Source organism: Rhipicephalus sanguineus, chromosome 8 (assembly GCF_013339695.2).
Source record: "Rhipicephalus sanguineus isolate Rsan-2018 chromosome 8, BIME_Rsan_1.4, whole genome shotgun sequence".
Lineage (NCBI taxonomy): Eukaryota > Metazoa > Arthropoda > Arachnida > Ixodida > Ixodidae > Rhipicephalus > Rhipicephalus sanguineus.
In genome coordinates, this window is record NC_051183.1 from 139094943 (window position 1) to 139114384 (window position 19442).

The window sequence follows — 19442 nt, forward strand, 5'->3', positions numbered from 1 at the left end:
AGAGCAGCAACAGAGAGGCAGCCCACAATTTCATCTTGCCAGAGATGTTTACACGACTGAAAAAAGCAGGAAAGATCCATTTTTGACAGCAAGTATCAAGGAAACGTCACAGGCCACAGAGAGAGATTTCCAGACCCTCAAAAATGAGCTAGCTGATCTCTTGACGCAGCTCCGAGTGGACTATATGCCTGCGACTACCAAGGTACCTGGGGTGAAAGCTTTTGAATGTTTCAGGCGTTGAAGCCAATTCAAATCTATCCGGAATTGCATTGCTGAGTTCATGAAATGCAAGGGATTTTCACTGTGTAGGTAGACTGGCATGTGCCATAAGCAGCCAAAGGCTTTTGAGGGAAAGGGGATTTCTTTTTAGCAGTACATTATGTGGTTGTCACACAGCAACATTAAGCAACCTAGACCAGTCTGCCCCACGGACTTAGTGGCAGTGCCAGGTGGCATTACATCTTGGCTACAGCCTCTGGACTTGTGTATCAATTAGATTGTAAGGGACCACATGCGGACACATTGCGAGGGCTGATGAACGGATGCCACGTGTTCACAGTCAGCAATAGGCTGGAAGGTGCATGGAAATATCAAGGAAAGTGGGTGGTCGAAGCTTGCCTTGAAATTTCAACGATCATAGTAATAAAGGCATTCGAGAGATGTGAAATTTGTAGTGCTGTAGCTGAACAGAAGATGAGTTGTTGTGGTCTGACAGTGATAAAGACCTGTCCAATAGCAACAGCACATAAATGGACATGTTTTTCCACGCTGGAAATATTTCCCTTTTTTAGGAAGAGGGGTCATAGGAATTGTATGCGTGTTAGAATCAGTGGTGCATTAGACTGGGTAAATACGGGAATTAGCCATACCTCTCAATATTTGTAAGGCATTGTTTCTTGGGCAGGCATGCTGCAGTTGTATGCACAAAGGATGTTTACTATTGCCACTGCTTTACATGTCTCAACAAATAGCTTTAGTTTTACTTCAAAACTGTAGTTGTACAAGAGCTATAAGGAGCACCTATTTGCATTTCGCTATCATAATAGCTGTTTGTTTCTTCTTTTCTTTCTTAGGTTGACGGAAGGACCCACACGTATCCAACGCTTGTTTACTCTGGTAGAAGCATCCCCTCTTCAGACGCTTTAACTGTAACATTTGAAAATGTTCAGATTGATGTCCTTGATGTAACCGCTGGTATGGCATTAGTGTTCTCAATGTATTGGGCATACAACATTCAGTATGCGCCATCTGCGAAAAAAACCTTTGCATTGCTTGAACACCTCATCGGCATCAAGAGGACGAAGCTTTCAACAAAAGCAATCAGAGTTCTCACAATGCTCAATGCATCTGCGACTTAAGTAAGCGGTGAGGTGCCATCAAAATGGTTTGATGCAGCCGTGACGCTGTCCCTTGTGGCACATGAGTGTTTTGCAGTTACGATGCAGCTGAAAAGGAGAGCAAATGCACTTGCCGATTTCTGTAGTGTGACAGCAGGACAGCAAAGAAAACTGGTAGGACATGCGCCGTTTTCAATATAGTGATATAAACTGTAAAATACAGTGTTTTAAAGACTAAAGTGGCACCATCAAATCATGAACAGTGTGTCAGAAAGAAAAGACAGTGGCGCATGGCCTTAAGCATGTAATATGCATATAAAGGGTGCCCCAGCTATCTCGAGCCAGAGTTTAAAAATATTGAAACGCCCACTATGACGATTGACCAAATGCATGTTGCCGAATATTGCATGGAGTAAGTCACACTATTTTTTGTTATCTTCCTAATTGCCTAATTAGGTGTTTTTAATCGACTAACTTTTGAAGCAATGAAGGTGGGCAAAAAACTCCTGGCAGAAAGCTGTATATTGCGTTGCAAAATGCCTGATTAAACAGTTTCCAACTTTCTATCTGTTAATTTTTAGTGTTTTTCTGTTAGCTAAAAGTGCCTGTGAAATACAAAAAAAAAACGTGACAAGCCGGCTTGCGGGCATTTGTGCACCGTGATTGCGGTGCTCCATAACGTTCCACACGCAAACGACCATAGCACTTGGCTGGGTGTGCTGGCTCGACAGGGCAGTGACGATGGTGGTGGTTGTGCGATGACACACGTTTTGCTAGCGGCAACACAAGCGATAACTACTATGTCTGCTTATCGCTGTCATGAACTGTCGCAAGGGAAGCATATCGTTTGTAAGGGGAATGTTAGGGAGCACTGCAATCATGGTGCGCGAGCGGGCATGTCACATGGTTATTTTTTGTATTTCACGTGCGGCTGTAGTAAGGAGAAAAACACTAATAATTGACAGATATAGAGTTAGAAACTGTCTAATTGGACGTTTTGCAAACCGATCTCCAGTTTTTCTTCATAGAATTTTCAGCTAGCTTCATGGCTTCAAGAGTTAGTTAATTAAGCTTGCCTAATTAGGAAATTGAGCGGAAAACCAAAATAGTATGACTTACTCCATGCAGTAGTAAGCAGCATGCATTTGGTCGTGTCGTCATGGAGTGCGTCGACATATTTGTAAACTATGGCTAACGATAGCTGGGGCACGGTTTCTATCAATTGGTGCAGACAGCAAGTGAGTAAACACTTTTTTTTTGTGAGTAAACAAAGCAGTGGTATCTTATGGCTTTTGTACAATAACTAAACATTGCAATGGTATAGTGGGCCCTCGCAACTCTTTAGTAAAGCTTAGCCCATGCGCACTTGGCTTCACTGGAGTGAAAGGAGCACTCTTTTCCTTTTGTTGAACATACCATATTTTCTCACGTAAAACCGCACCCCCAACTGCAACCTTCGGTTTGATGCACTCTAACATCGCTATTTAGCTGATGACTAGCGCGGCCTACAGCACATCAAGCAGGCCTCATTCTCAACATGTGCAAGCCCAGACATTGCTTGCTTTTCTGTTGCCATGTGCCGACCGCTTTCTTCGGGCAAACGCGTGCTTTGTGCACAGGACCTCATGGAGAGGAAGAAGTGCAATGTCGGTGTGCACGTGAAATGTTTCAAGGCTTACCACACCTGCACATAGCACCCCTAATGCCCAGTGTCTTATATGTATAGGGCGGCTTGAAAAAAGTCACAGCATATCCACGGAGTGAATGATGATGAGTGGGCGAAGCTGCGGAGGTTCATCGGTAAACCGTGAATCTTCCGTGAATTCTGACCAGTACATCATCGCCGACGTGAGATCGGGCGCGTTTATACTAAAGGTTCGATGAGTTATGACGACTTGCAGCTCACTTTACATTTACATGTACGCTGTGAATTTTCATTGTTTAGAAAACCATTGCTTTAGAAAACATCTGGCGTCTATCGTTAAGTAGCTGGCGTCTTTTCGTTTTGCTTTAGAAACATCTGGCGTTCTTTCGTTTTGCTTTTAGAAAACATCTGGCGTGTTTCGTCGGTTTATTTCATCAATCAACGGCGTTTTGAACAAAATTTTTATTGTTTAATCACGCACCGGAGAAATCTCACCAGGCACTACCTTGGAGGTAAACAATGGCTGCTAATGGGAATGAGAGACAGAAGAAGTCGGCTTTTAGCTAACACTTACACTTCTACTTCTACTAACGTTTCCTACTGGAACATGCCAATGGCTGCTAATGGGGAATGAGAGACAGAAGAATTCGGCGTTTAGTTAACGCGCACGCTGCGAATTTTTTATTGTTCAACAACGCACAGGAAAAATCTCCCACCGGCACCACCTTGGAGGTCAAGATCTGGTACTAGCGTTACGACTGGTTACGCACTACGACTACAACTACGAGGGACGAACGGGTGCCGCCTTAAGGAGCTTCGCCCCTAAAACAACGTTGCGTTTAGCTGGCAGTAAATAAAGAACTTGTGCTTTTTTTTAGGGTAGAAGTACACATTTTGTGAAAAGAAATCTTTGTTTTGTCATTTTTTCTGAGTTTGGGCATACATGGGTTAAACTAGTTCGGCACTTGCTAAATTGCTACTTATGCGTCCTGCTGTCTCGCTGCTGAAACTAGCATTGCGTAGCCGAGCTGCTAGCTTCTTTGTAGGTGCAACATTTTTTTTTCTTGTGCTGTATAGAACAACCTCTCGAAGTTTTGCAATAGCTGAGGAAGAATGAGTGTGCCCCTTGCCACAGCTCTTGGTTCTGTCATATGTGATGCAGCTACATTTCAATACCCCATCTGCGTAACGGTGCTCAAGTGCACTGTTTTATGTTTCTTGTAACTTTTCATTTTTTATGTGTCAATATCAGGTGTTTACTGTGTGCTACTTACCACAATTCTTGTTTTTTTCACATGTGTCAATGTAGCTACATTTCACTACCGCATCTCTTTAATTGACACTCAAAGTGAACTGTTGTATGTGTGTATCTTGTCACTTTCTTATGGTGAGGCATCCAGGTCAAATGCTTCCTGTGCATTTTTTGATATCTGCTGTATACTTAGTATCGTCATGAAGCAACTAATCCCATCTGTTGCACTGTTTAAGGTACCCTTGCTTTTTAGGTGTGCTTATTTATTTGCCAAGTGTACATCATTTCTTTTTCCTTTCCTGTGTCATGCCTTATCCTACTGCAGAACAGGTGCATTGTCATTTGTAATTAGCTGCAGTGAAGTGCTGAGTTTCACTCTGTAACATGCATATAGCATTGTGGTATTGTGTTTAACAATGTGCCTTTTATGCAGATATTGCCTTGCACAATATCTCTGTGCCTTTGAAGTTATTTTTGATGTTTATTATTAATTTATTAGTTCACAGTGCACTGAAGGTATGTTAGTATTTGTAAACAAAGAAGTTCCCGATGATGCTGTGGTGCTGTGCTGTAGGTAAGCACCGTCGGATTTTTACATAAAAATATCTATGCAGTTTAAGTGAGAAAGTTTCTCTTCTAGTCATTCGAATTAACATTAAACTGCAAGTGACATTATTCCCTATGTATCGTCGAAGTGAGTTCGATTGGAACTCAAAATATTGCTCCTATTTCTGTCATTTGAAGGAGACCAGTTGTGATCAGTGCTGTGATATTTTTGTGCATAATAAAGTCTTCTATCAAACTGTTGTGTGCATTCCACAAATTACCTTTATTATAGTGAATTGCAAACTGGAGATCATCTTTTACAAGTGCTTTACTCTGCAGCAAGGGTTATGCTACCTAATTCACAAAGTTTTCTCAAGATAAGGGTAAGTGCCAAGGGCCAAGTGTCTAATTACTCTTGGCCCTTCGGCAAGCGTCATTAGACGCATTTAAAATCAATAATTCACTGTTTCCATAAGTAGTCGCATGACACTACAGCCAGAGTCACCTGACTCCTTTAGCGTCGGTATCGTCAAGAGTCAAACGATTCCCTTTCAAGGGTTGCGTGACGCTTTCGGCAGAAGTCACCCGACTCTCGCAGCAGTAGTCAGGCGATTCTTTAGTGCAGAGTCCCTGCACTCTTGCAAAGAGAGTCAATGTACGCCCCTACGGCGGGCTGACCCTCGGCGAGAAAGAGTCACCGTGCCTCTTCAAAGAGCGTCGTATATGTGGCAAGTCAGAACTCTCCAAAAGAGTCACGCATACTCTTTTTTTCTTAGAGTGTACCACAAGGGTTAAATCATGATCATGGGCGTTAGTCGTCGCTACGGAGATGTGCCACTAGGCGTCAACGTGAGTGCGATGCGTCCATATGAAGTGGTGTTATATGTGCCAAACAACAGCAGACATTGTACAAACGTTCATAAAGCAATGTACTGTAAAGGATAAACTACTTCTGTGACGACACTTTTCACTTTCGTGTTATACCAATTCATATATGACGGAGGGATCAGCCATCTCTTTTCGTTCCTCGCGGTGACAAAAATATATGCTGAAGGAAGGTATGGCCCAACGAAATCAGTCGGAAGAAATTTGTGCCCACAGAGAACACCCGGCTATGCGAAGGTAATGATTTTGTAATGGTTACAACTTCAAGCAACCTTTCGCCTGCCGGGGCGCTTTTGTTCGTGCATATGCATGAACATTATCTCAGCAACGCTGTTAGTGCTTCGGCATTCTTTATGACGTAGGTTTGTGCGTAGTAGTCAATGCAGACTCACACCCCGTGTATCTAACAATAAATAGCTCAGAACCCAATACAGCTGTCCTTGTTTTTCTCAACGGGTCACTTCAACAAGACAAGCTCACGGGAAAATGGCATTTGGGATTAGTTTTTTGCCATACCTTGTCGTGTTTTTCCGCACTGCTGTGTGCGAGGTCGATCAAGTCTTCTTCCTGTATCATTCTACGTGATGCTTTCCCCAGAGGAGCACAATGATTTTGACGAGTCGGAATAAATATACTGGAAGACGCTGGGAGGAAAGAAACTGAGGCCATATATGCGGCAACGAGCATCGTTGCTAATTTGCCAAGGCCGAAGGAACGGAAGTCACCCTGCAAGCGAATGAGGGGGGATATGGGCTCACAACAAACGTTCCAAAGCAAAGTTTGTTATGAATTCATGCAACTAAACCCAACTTTTCACTAAGTGCTCGCTTAGGCCCGAATTCAGAAACCAACCTTATCCTTATCTTTTCCCCTCCTTACCTTTTCGGCATCTTAACGCGTTTCATAAACAGAGCTTATGCCGCAGTCGAACCTATCCTTAACCTTATCGCTGTGAAAAGGTGGCGTTCGATAAGGTAGCACGGCAGGTACTTTAAGGCGCCGCTTATGGGGCGCGCTATGGCGGATTATGCAAGATTATGCTATGGCTGATTATGCTGATTATGCAAGAAGCCGCACCCTAATGTCTGGGAACCTTCCAGATTATCGTAGAATATTCTTATAAGCTTGAGCGCGGAAACGCGAGCAGTTGAGATTATTCTCGAACTAACGCGGTCACCAGCGATAAGGCTCGAATGTTCCATGCTGCCTGTATAAATGCCGACACGTCTTACCGCAGGGCAGATTATCGACGGCCGACGCCTAGTTCGCGGCTATCACTGTACAGCGTGTATTGATGAAGTTTAAATTTCTATTTCCCGGGCACAAGTTCGGCCAAAGAAAGTTTCATCTTGATCACGACGACGTGAGAGTACGTTTTATTCGTAACAGGAACAGAATGGATACTGTCGATGGAGTCGAATTCATAAAGCAACGTCTAGCTTAAGTCATTGTTAAGGGCCTCCGTGCTCGATCTGGTAGTGTCGCAATGCTTGTCTGCATACTCAATTAGCTTTACTCGATACCTAGAGAATAAAAAGTGCTGCAAATAAGCAAAATAAATTTCCATTTGATCTTTTAACCGAACGTCTGCATCGTTAGAAAATTCCTTAAGTGGTGCCGTTGAAATGTCTGCTGCTAATTCCTCACCATGTAATTACGAGACAGATCAAATCTTATGAAGCACTAATAGCCACTGCAATGAATGAATGAATTAATTATTGAATACAATACAGAAAAAAAGGAATGAATTATTCATCTATTTGTACTGGAACTGGAGGAGCATCTAATTGGCTAGATGACGACGATGTGTTGGAAAAACCCTGGTAAAAACTTGATGAGACCTTGTTGGTTCATAATTAAAACAGAACATGAAACAGCGCAATCAGAAGGACAACAAATGAAAGAAGACCACGGGACGAGCGCTGACGGCAAACTGAATGTTCATAAGCAGGGAGCCAGCCTTTTATACGGTCCCAGATAAACACGCCCGCATCGTTCAATCGCCATTGGCAGCCACAGTCCTTCTTGAAGAAGTTTATTTCTCGCCTATAGTAGAACAGCTGTCACGTGCGAAACGAATCCAAAACCGCTCTAGAATTTTGTTTTCCTTAATATCTTTTCCCTTTGCTATAAACTCAGTTCTTTCGAACATGGCAACACATGGGCACTTCTTACGATGGTTCACTAAATGGCTGCCATGTCCATTTCTTTCGTTATCGCAGCGTCGAGGAGTCCGGTCATTGGAAAATTGCACGGTTTGACGTATACATACTTTTCCACAGCTTATAATAATCTGATACAGTACATGAGCCGTACATTCACCGAAACGGGTTTTGCGATCAGTTTTGCAAGAGAGGGGGGGGGGCGGTGCTGTTTTCGGTTTCGTGCATGCGCATATCGAAGAAAGCATGCAAAGGTTATTAAAAAAAAGTTACATATTAAGAAGAGGAAAAACCTCGTGCCGGCATTGTCTTTGCTGATTTACCTTATGGTGCTCGGCTCTACCACTTGAGGACTCCCGACATTTGCACGACGTCCTGGTCGTTTTGAAAATCTCGACGCCCAAAGCCAGACACTCCGCTCCCCTGTATCTGCCATGCCTCAAAACTATGGGAAATGGAATTCTGTCCAAGCACCACATGCAGTCGTCTGCTTATGTAACCAGACCTTCCGGCATTCAGCGGAGCTCAAGATCATGACGTGAGGGTTTTATGAGAGGGTGAGTTTGATTGACAAAGGCAATGACACCGATGAGCTCAGTGACGTTAACTCCTATCTTTCCGGAGTTGCCAGCCTGCTTTAAATATTGTAAGTCTGACTGTTTCACGTGAAGTGCATTCCGAGCTAAATACTAAGACATAATCCGTCGCACAGCTGTGCGCAAGCTTCGCGCGGAGGAGCAGCTTCGCAGCCGCGGAAGAAAAAAGTCCCGAAACTTCACCAGTTACATCGAAGTTGTAGTTGACCTTTCCCGCCGCATTACTTCGTCGATGACTGAAGATGAAACAAGAAGATGAAACTTAAGAACGTGATGAAAGCAATAGGACTCGCCCCCTAAATGTTTTTAGCAAAGAACTCTCAGACGGTTAATGATGTCATCATTGTTTCCCAGAGCTGGAAACCGCTGCCCAAACAACGCACCCAGCCTTCGTACTAGATGAAGAGTTAGAGGTAGAGAGACTCTTCATTGCAGAAACGGATTTCTGCCGGCGTCTCTACATAGCTGGCATGCCCTTGTGTATGGGTATGGGGATTTTTCATACTCTTTCTTTTTAACATCATTTTCTTCACTCACATCTGCAATCTTTTAATTCTATTGGTACTAGGTAGTCTGATTTTAGCCTCTTAGCTGTAGCTGTAGCTTTTAAATATAGCTGCGAGGAAACAATTACCCATCATCTTTTAAAGTATGCGCTTGAGTGCGCCCAGAAAAGAACTTGCAGAAGTGGTAGGTGAACTTGACAATAGCCCATTGCGCGGAGGAAATGATCTTGCACTGCAAACGCAAACTAGCCGTATTGGGCGTTTTAAGGGCTACAATCCTCCTTAATACTACCTTCATCTGGACAGTACTACCTTAGGGTGTAATGAGGTGGTTGTAATGAAGTTCTGCGTCCTCAATTTTACTTCGTTAAGAAATTATGTGGAAGAAAGGAGGTAAATTCACTATCTGACGCCATTCGTCGAATGGAGTTAGAGGAACGAAAAACTCCCATCTCATTTCCTCTGGGATGTTTTCTCTTTTTTTTTCCGAGGCTTTCCATAATGCCTTCAGTGCTGGCGGGCATGTACGCAGCTGTGCGGGGGAAAGAAGTGAAAAAAAGAGGCGGCATGCTTCAGCGCACTAAAGATCCCTTGCACAGATAGCCCAGAGAAAGAGATATACGAGACCCTCCGAACGGCTGGAGAGGAAGCGAGGAAGCCCTTTGGCCTTGGCGGCTGCAGCATATACTGCGGCCCGCCCCCGCCAGGTCGAAAGCAAGCCAGACGAGGCGCTACCGAAGTGAAATGGGACAAAGCTTCGCGCCGCATGCGCGCTCGAAGAAAAAAAACAGAAAAAAAAAGAAAGAAACGTGAGGAGGGAGTCGTTCCCGCGGCGGCGCGATCGTCGTAGCTAGGCCGGCTAAGCCTTGTGATCGCCACTTCTCAAGTGATCAGCTGTGTCGGTGGTTCGACGACAGTGCGACATGCTGCGCTGCGAGTGCGATAATCGCGACGGCCTGTCGACTCAAGCGAGCGTGCCGCTGTGCATTACCAAGCAAATGATGGGCACCCTGCGTGCTCGGCACAGTCAGGAGCAAAAATGGTAAGTAATACTGATGTTCTCTCTCTTTGCGAGCCCTTATCGCCGCTTATGCACCTGTAGATGACCTTCTGCACATTGCGTGGCTTGAAAAGTGCAATGAAAAGCAAAAAAAAAAGAAAGAAAAGAAAATCGGCATGTCAAGCTTGCGAAATGGCCGCCAGCGCACCATGAGCGTGGCATCGCATGTAACCCATGCCGTACATTACACGCATGTCATTCATTGTTTCCATGTTACCAGCTGTCATTTATGTACGTCATACAGTCACGTCACGCTATACCAATCCTGGTATGATATCAAGTTAGAGAACCGGACGCGAGTGCACCAGGCTCCATGCCGTAAATGACATGCATGTCGTTATTTTCATGTTACTATATGTCATTTATGTTCGTCGCACAATCACGTCACGCTATATCAATTTAGGTGTATGTCAAGCTAGCGAACCGGCCGCGAGCGCACCATGAGCGTGGCGTGTGTACATGACATGCGTGTCATTATTTTCATGTTGCCAGCTGTCATTTATGTTGGACGTACAGTCACACTGCACAATACCAATTTTGGTGTATATGAAGCAGGCGAAACGGCCACTAGCGCCCCCGAGACCATGGTGTCAAAATAACTCCTTACATGACAAGCGTGTCATGATTTGCACGTTAGAAACTGTCGTTTATGTGCGTCATACACTCTTGTAACGCCATACGTATTTTGGTAAATATCAAGTTAACGAAAGTCGCCAGAGAACCAAGAGAGTGACGTGTAAATCATGTCGTTAATGAAATGCATATCATGATTTTCAAGTTAAGACCCATCATTCATGTTCTTCATGCAGTCGTGTCATGCCACATGAATTTTGGCATACATCCCATTAACGAAACACCCACACGAGCTATGAGTCGTAGGCGGCTAGATAGATAGGTAGATGGATCCGTTCAAAGTCGTAGAAGTGTTTAACAAATGCTTCGCATTTAAGTCGTTAAACACAGCAATGATGTGTGATGCATATTTTGGAACTTCTGTGAATATCACTCATGCTTCATACGACCAATCAATCGAACCAGGAATGCGCCCTGATAAAGTTGTTTGCACGATATAATTTTCTTGCCTGCGATAAAGCATGAATGAGGCATGATGCTTTCAGGGAATATACATTAGAGCAAAAGGCCACGGTTATCACATTGTCACATGATGGAATGTGCATAAAGGACAACTTTGTTTTCGATTTATTCCTTTCTCCAACTTCATTTGTTTGTTTTAATCCTTCGTCATCGTGTCAATTTGCGCACATTGACATGTGACAAGACCGTGCGCTCTCATTTTGCAGCATCTACCTTGGATGCAGTCGACTACTCTGGACATCTTTCTCCCGCCATGCAACTGTGAGAACCCACCGAAGCACAGATTGTCAGGAAGTGAAAAGACTTTTCGGCAACAATTTTGCATTGCGCACTCTGCCCGTCTCCTGAGATAGCATATTAAGGTACATAAGCACTGTACCTTCATACATATGCATCAAGGAACAGTGAAATAGCATATCAAGGTACATTAACATCATTAGCTTGGATTCATTTAGCTAGAACGAATAAATCATGTTAAAGCTATACAATGACGGCCATATCATGTGACAGACATCTGCTAAGTGCAGTGTGTATTGTGAAGCACTTGCGTTTTATGGTATAGAATGAATGGATAAATGTTTATTCCAGCAAAATACAGGAAATGGGCCTCAAGTGAAAAGCGACAATGGTAGCTTGAGAAGTGCACCAGGCCCAGTAGAGCAAAAAGAGAGACAGAGCAGCAGAAACGTGTGCACGTTCAAAGGCAGAACATATACGCATACAAAAAGAAACAGGAAAGACAAAGCAGAAAAAACGTGCACATTCAAAGGCAAAACACCTACGCCATCTGCAAAGTGACAAAATCAAAAAGGGTGAACATTTACGCTAGTGAAAACAATGACAATCAGAAAACAGTGAAAACAGAAAAGAAGGAACGGCCATTCAACGGCATGGAAGGAATGCAACTTCATTGGTCACGTATCAACAGTGGAATTTGCCAAGGTTACAAGTGCATATTCTTAGCCATTAGGAGATGTGCAAGGCTAATTTAATCGCATTGATATAAGTCAGCTGTTGAGTCTGTTGAACCAGATTGCTGAATCATCTTGTTTATTCCCTCTCGTTAATTTGCTGTTTTGCATTATGTTGCCATAGTTTTCAAGGTCAATACATAGTATCATGACTGTTGACACAATTTGACAAGGTGAAAGCGCTGTTATTGTGCCCAGGCCTTAGTTTATCCTCACTAAAAGTGCGCTGTTTATTTTAGCCATGGTTCAGTGCCAAGTTGCCAATCTTCACTCCTAAACAGAGTAGGTGCGGTTAATCAAGACCTTGCTAACATTCACAACCCTTTTAAAGTGCACTTATAATGATAACTCTACTGACATCAAAAACAACCCACATAGTGGTAAACATGGCAAGAGTACACTTCTGGTGGTGTTTCGCATTTTTTTTTTACATCCGTTTGTTTTTCGCCCTGTGCACACAAGCGAAACGCTCACACGGAAATACTTAGCAGCATCTCAATTTTGTATTTATTTCGTGTTTTGACAAAATCTCTGCAATAAGGATAGTCAAGTGCGAATCTTCGGTAAGACATTCATTTTTATGTATACAGGAATCTTAGTGGACTTCTTTTTTGTGTAATTTTCAGGAATACACTTCTGGCAAAGCAGCAAGTGTTGCTTGCCCACGAGTCTGTGTTCAAGTCAAGTGTATTGTGAGCATGAGTGTCGGCACGATTTTGTCTTGTGGGTGCAAGGCGGCGTAACGTGTCGGCCTGATGAGCAGGAGAGCATTGGTGTAGCTTGGGTGGGGTCAAGTGCTGGTGTGTCTTGATGGCGGCAGGTGCCCTTTGTGCAAACCCCTGCCAACACCCATGATTGTGGGAACACCCTGATGTGCCTCACTTTACACTATGTCGAACAGCTCGTACATCTTACCACATTTAGGCCAACACTGGTATTGATGCAGAGTGTTATGCGCAATACTGTGTGCAACCTTTCTGATATCGTGTGCATTTGAAAATTTCGCATTGTTTAAAAAGACGCTGAGTGGACCCAGTGTTATTCAGCAAACATAAGTCTTAACAGGGGCAGTTGGGCGAGTTGGTGTATATTCATAGTTAAAGAGGGCGCGAAAAAAATCACAGCACAGAGAAATGAAGGGGACAGGATGACGCGCTACTAGCAACTGAAGTTTAATCGAAACCACAGAAAGATGTAAACACACAGTACGAAAATCCACAGAGGAATGAAGGGGGCAGACAGGACAATGCGCAACTAGTAACTGAAGTGTAATCAAAACCACAGAAAGATATAAACACACATGAATAAAAAAGCCGCACACGATCAACTTCAGTTGTTAGTAGTGTGTCGTTCCGTCCCCTTTGTTGCTATGTGTTCTGATTTCCTTTTCACGTTTTCCTTACCTATGAACTGAACTCCTGACTGTTCCACAGTCTCTAAATATGTGTGGTCAATTTTTATTCATCCTCATGGCATATCAAGTTCTAGGATTCAATGTGCAAAGCGACCAGTCACTATTTACAGGGATTTTTTTTATTTAGTGCCTGTGATTGCCTAATTGCAAGTTGTCGTTGCAGCCATGGTGCTTGGATTATTTTCAATGTGGTAATTATGCGTAAGCCATCAAGTGAGGAATTAAGGATGAACTTTTGAGTTACAGATGGCATTAGCTGGCATAAAAACATTGAAGCATGGCTGTACTTGTTATGCATATTAGAAGTATTGGTACATTGCAGTCATGTGATTATGCCGACAAGTTCCCAAGCACACTTCCAGAAATTTACAATGGCTTCCAGGTATCTGTGAGTACATATGTACAGCAACATATGAAGGCAACCTTGTAATTTTGTGGGCATTGCTGAATGCTTTTATGCACCTTGGTAAGTGGACCTACAGTCAACACCACAGGTCTATTTTGGGCTTTTTTGTAGGAAACTCAACTCCAAAATCATGTGCGACATGTTTTGATGCCATAGGGCAAACTAATGCAATAAAAACTGTACAACTGCCTGTCTACACGGTTTCATATTTCCCAAAAGTGATGCTAGCCTTATTGTACTAATTAGTTGCCTTCGTGTGTAGGCTGACACCAAGTTCCTTGGGTAGCTTATTTTTTTGGTTTATACTTACATACTGGCACGGTGAAGTGCACACGTTAGTGCGCATCATGATGAGATTTTACACCCTACTTTCGTATTGCTTTACTGCTGTGAATTATGTATAGTGCTTAGGCTGTGCTGTATATGTTGTTCCACGTGTTCAGTTTTGGGAGTAGGTTCTGTGCACGACGATGGAAATATATACCTATATCCTTACATTGACACGAGAACTGCTGCAGTTTTGATTCCAATAAAATGTTGCAACCACTGGTTCTTGTATCAATTGAAGTATGACTACTTGTCGTGCATGCAAATTGAAGAAATGAATTTGTGCTTGCAAAACAAATGGCTGAAACACTGCCTGCTCAATGTAACTGCTTGTGCTTTATTACCAAACACATTGAACAGATGATTCACAGATTATGACACACTGTAGAAGATAGGCAACAGAAAGACAGAAAGTCGTCACTGTGTCCTAACGTAGATTGGGTGATCTTTTATCAATAGTAGCGTAATTGAAGTTTGCTGTTGTATAAATAAAGTTTAACGTAGTGTGCAGGTGGACGAGGGAGTGCACATATTATAGTTTTTTCAGTTTTCTGCATATTTACTACAGTGCTCGTGTTTCTGTGTTACGCTTGGGAAATTCTGAATTGCAAATAAGCGAACCTCTCTGCTGCTCTGGTGAAGTAATTCAACAGAACGATATTCTATAACTTTTTTTTTTGTGGGAGACCTGTCACTGGTAAACTGGGGAGGATGTCCTTGACCTTGGGGCACGCGTTAGGCATTCGCTTTAACGCGGTGGCGTGATGCTTACCAATAAAAGCTAATTAGTAAGAAATGTAGGTACACTGTAAAAAAATTTTCTTGAAAAAAAACAGAAATTGTCTGGCAGCTGGCCTGCCAGAAAATTTCTGTTCTCTTTCTGTTTTCTGTTTTTACGTTTTTGTAATTTTACATGTCTCTTCTGTTCCTGCTAACAGAAAATTTCTGTAATTTACATGGTCTTTTCTGTTTTCAGTAATAGAAAATGTCTGTAATGTTACATGTTTTTTTTTGTTCTCAGTGACAGTAAATTTCTGTAATTTCAAATAATTTTTTCTGTTTTCAGTAACAGAAAACATCTGTTTCTGTTTTTCTGTTTTCAGTAACAGAACCTTGACATGGTTTTTTCGGTTCTCACTAACAGAGAATTTCTGTAATTGTACTACACTTTTGATTTCTTAGTACAGAAAGCTTCTGTGACTTGACAAGTTTTCTTTTTCATTTGTTCAGTACAGGAAGTTTCTATAATTAAAATGAGCTTTCTGCTTTATGTAACAAAAAAATTTTGAAATTGCATTTCTTTCTCATCGCAGCAACGTCAGTTGACAAATATTCTGCAATTTGAGAGGTTATGCAAACTTAAAATGTATGTGGTGCAAAACAGTAAATCTCACAGACAGAAAGCGCCACAAATTTTTGCATCTGCATTGTCCACTTTATAGCACGCATCCTCTCTCACAAATTCGTTAATTCAGTACACCATAGAGTGAAATGCAAACAAGTTTATTGACATGAAACATAGAAGTTCAGGCAGTTGCCAACATGTGCATCTTGAAATACGAGAGATGCCCACACTATCCCAAGCGGTCACTATGCTTTAATCGAAAGTCGCAGGTTCGGTCCCTGCCAGTGGCATGTTATCTTTTCGTCCACTTTGCTTTCTTCGCATTTGCTTCGTAAAGACAAAAAAACAACTTTATTTTTCAGCATCAACAGGGAAGAATACAACTCTGGTGAGGCTACAGGGTGCTAGCAAAAAGCCTCTAACGGCTTGACAAAGGCCAGCACCCCGTTTACAAAACTACAAAACAAAGCAAAACAGCAGTGGACAATCAATACGTGTACTTAAGGAAAAGCCTATAAATATAGTGACGGCTTATAAGTTCATTTGTCAGTTTACATTTAGATTTAGATGACGGGGACTAAAAAAGGTGGGGGCGGAAATTGCGCTTATAGAATATAACTTCAGTAATTATGCTAGGCTACCTAACTTAGTTTATCGTATTAACGGAGTAGTTAAGAGCCTGTGGCAGCAAGTACTTCAGCATTTGGCGGCCATAGTTTGAACGAGTGTAGGGAACGCTCCATGTGTGACTGCTTCGTGTGGCGTATGTTCTTGCATGTGGAGTTAAGGTGGCGAGTTTTTCTAGAAAAGAGTCGTTACTTCTGCAGTAGGCATCATACCGTTTCAATAGAAGTGTGAACAGGTCTGACAATGATGTTATTCCAAGATCTTCGAATTTAGGCTTTGTATGGGCGTCATATGGTTCATTTGAGATGATTCTTACGGCTTTTTTCTGCAGTCGATGGATTTTGGACAAGTTTGTGTCAGTAGTTGTTCCCCATACTAGATAGCCATATGTTAATGTAGATGAGAAAAGGGAATTGTATAAAAGCAATTTGATGTGCTTTGGTAGGAAGTAACGAAAGCGTGTTAAAATACCCACTATTCGCGAAAGCTTGGAGTAGACGAGATTATTATGTGTGTTCCATTGCATATTTTCTTCAAAAAGAACACCCAAGGTTTTTATTACTGGTACCAGTTCTATTACTGAAAGACCAAGGTGCAGGATAATATTTGAATTAATTGGCTTATTTCTAGGGCGAAAAAGAACTGCTTTTTGTCTTTGAAACGTTTATAGTTAGGGAATTAATTTCACTCAAATTATTCAATATATTGAGCACCTCATTCGCTTTTTTTGCAAGAAGAGGCAGACTGTGATGTGTCAAAAATAAACTTGTGTCGTCTGCATAAATTACGAACGATGAATTTATGTCTATATTAACAAGGTCATTTGTATACAAATTGAAAAGCAATGGGCCAAGAATGCTTCCCTGAGGAACGCCATGTAGCAATGGTTTGAAACATGAATGGGAGTTGTTAATGTGCACGCTTTGCTGGCGGTACTGTAGGTACGACTTGATGAGAGAGAGGAAGCAACCTCTGAAACCGTAACATTCTAGTTTCTTTAAAAGTGTGGCGTGATTTATTCTATCGAATGCCTTTGAATAGTCAATGAAAATTCCAAGTGCATAAAGTTCGTGTTCAAAGGCATCAAGGATTATTTCTTTTTGCGTTAGTAAGGCGCTCTCTGTCGAACGTTTTTTTGTAAACCCAAATTGATAGGGTGTCATGATGTGGTGTTTGTTTAGGAATGAGGTCATTCGTATGTGTATTAGTTTTTCGACAACTTTAGAAAATATGGGGAGTATTGAAATAGGTCTGTAGTTAGATATGTTAGATTTATCACCACCTTTAAAAATGATAATAACATTGGCGACTTGAAGCCGGCGAGGAAACTGGCCGCATGAAAAGATTTGATTAATGATGTGCTCCAATATATGATCTATGGTAGCGCCAACATATTTAAGTGGCCGAATTTGCAAGCCATCTACATCACAACAGGTAGTGTTGTTTAGAGATATGATTGTAGAGACGACCTCATCTGCAGTTACAGGGAATAGGAATGCAGTTTCCTCTATTCGTGGGCACATAAAGTTCAGACAGTTCGGGTCATGAAGGCTATTGTCACGTGGTCGTGACGTCGACGAAGACAACAGTCCGCACGTCCGAGTGAAACTGTTTATTTCGCCGAACTTGTGGCCGAGAAACTGAGAACTAGAACTACAGCAATACACCTGTACAATGATAGCGGCGAAACGGGCGTCGTCCGTCGATCAACTGACAAGCGGTCAAGCGCGTCGGCTTTTATACAGGCGCTATCGAACTTTCCAGCAATATCGCTGGTGGCGGCATATATCTCTCGACAAAGCTAGAACTTCACGGGGGCGCGCAATCTTAACAAAACGATCTACTAATCTCGAGAAGCTTCTCGGACACTGCTTTGCGGACAGCGTCGATCGTTGATAAACGTCCTTGCTGGTCAAACCCGAATAATTCAAAATAAAACAAGAAGTGGGCGTGGCATTGCCCCCCTCTGAAAAAAGCATCGTCCCGATGCTTGTGAAAGAACATAGAAGAGAGAAAAAGAACAAGTGCATACATAAATAATTACAATAACAAAGGAAGAAAAAAATAGTCCCCAGGTTCGCTAACGCGCAAAAAACGGCTTAAGGCGCACGACATGGACGACTTCAGGTCGTGCGCGGCGTCGCTGGGAGATCGTAATGCCGTCCGGGATGACCTCGTAGTCAAGAGCGCCGAGGCGTCGAAGAACCTTGTATGGCCCGAAATATCGCCAAAGGTTTTACACAGCGAAAGCTGTTATGAGATCATTTCACCGGCCGTTTTTGGCGCCGTAGTTGTCCGCCGCCGCCGCCGCCGCCGGTGTCCGTAACCAGTATCGCTCGAAAAGAAAAAAAACGAAATAAGAAAAAATTCCAGGATGGCATGAGGTTCGAACCAGGCCCTCTGCGTGGGAGCCCAGTATTCAACCTCTGAGCCATGCCGGTGCTTGAAACTGCTTTGCAAAAAGGTGCTATACAGGCTTCATGTCGGAAGGAACCACATTAGCATATGCAATATAGCGTGGTCGAAGAGTAAATAAACACCAAGTGTCGCACAATGCGAATTCTGTAACCAGGCGTCACACAATGCGAATTGCGCAACGAGTAGGTTGTTGAATGCTTCCAACCCATTACAAAGGGCTCTGCCATAATTCTTCGTCGTCATCAGGCACAGCATCAACAAAGTGCGCATAATGCCATACATGCGTTTAGCAGGTACCACGGCTCTCCGTAGAATGACGAAAAATGGCACAGTGCCTGCTGCCCTACTTCTAAAAGATTACAATGATTTATAGCGTAGTGGGTTCCTCGCAAGTGACTTGTATTGGTTGCCAAGGAAGCCCATAAGCGCATGATTCATTTCCTCGGGATGGATGGGTGGATGGATGGTGGATGGATGGATGGATGGATGGATGATGGATGGATGGATGGATGGATGAATGAATGAATGAATGGATGGATGGATGGATGGATGGATGATGGATGGATGGATGGATGGATGGATGGATGGATGGATGGATATAACTTTATTTCGGTCTCAGTAAAATGCAATGATTACAGCGTAGTGGGTTCCTCGCAGGTGCACTTGTATGGGTTGCCAAGGAAGCCCGTAAGCGCATGATCTATTTCCTCGGGTTCTCAGTAACGTTGTTCGCCCCCCCTCCGTATCTCTCCCACGTCAAACTATGTTATACAGCATGACGGGAAAGGGAATAGCGAGCGGCGTCACCTAATGCAATTACATACTGGTGGGCCGTTTAAAGCTTCCACCC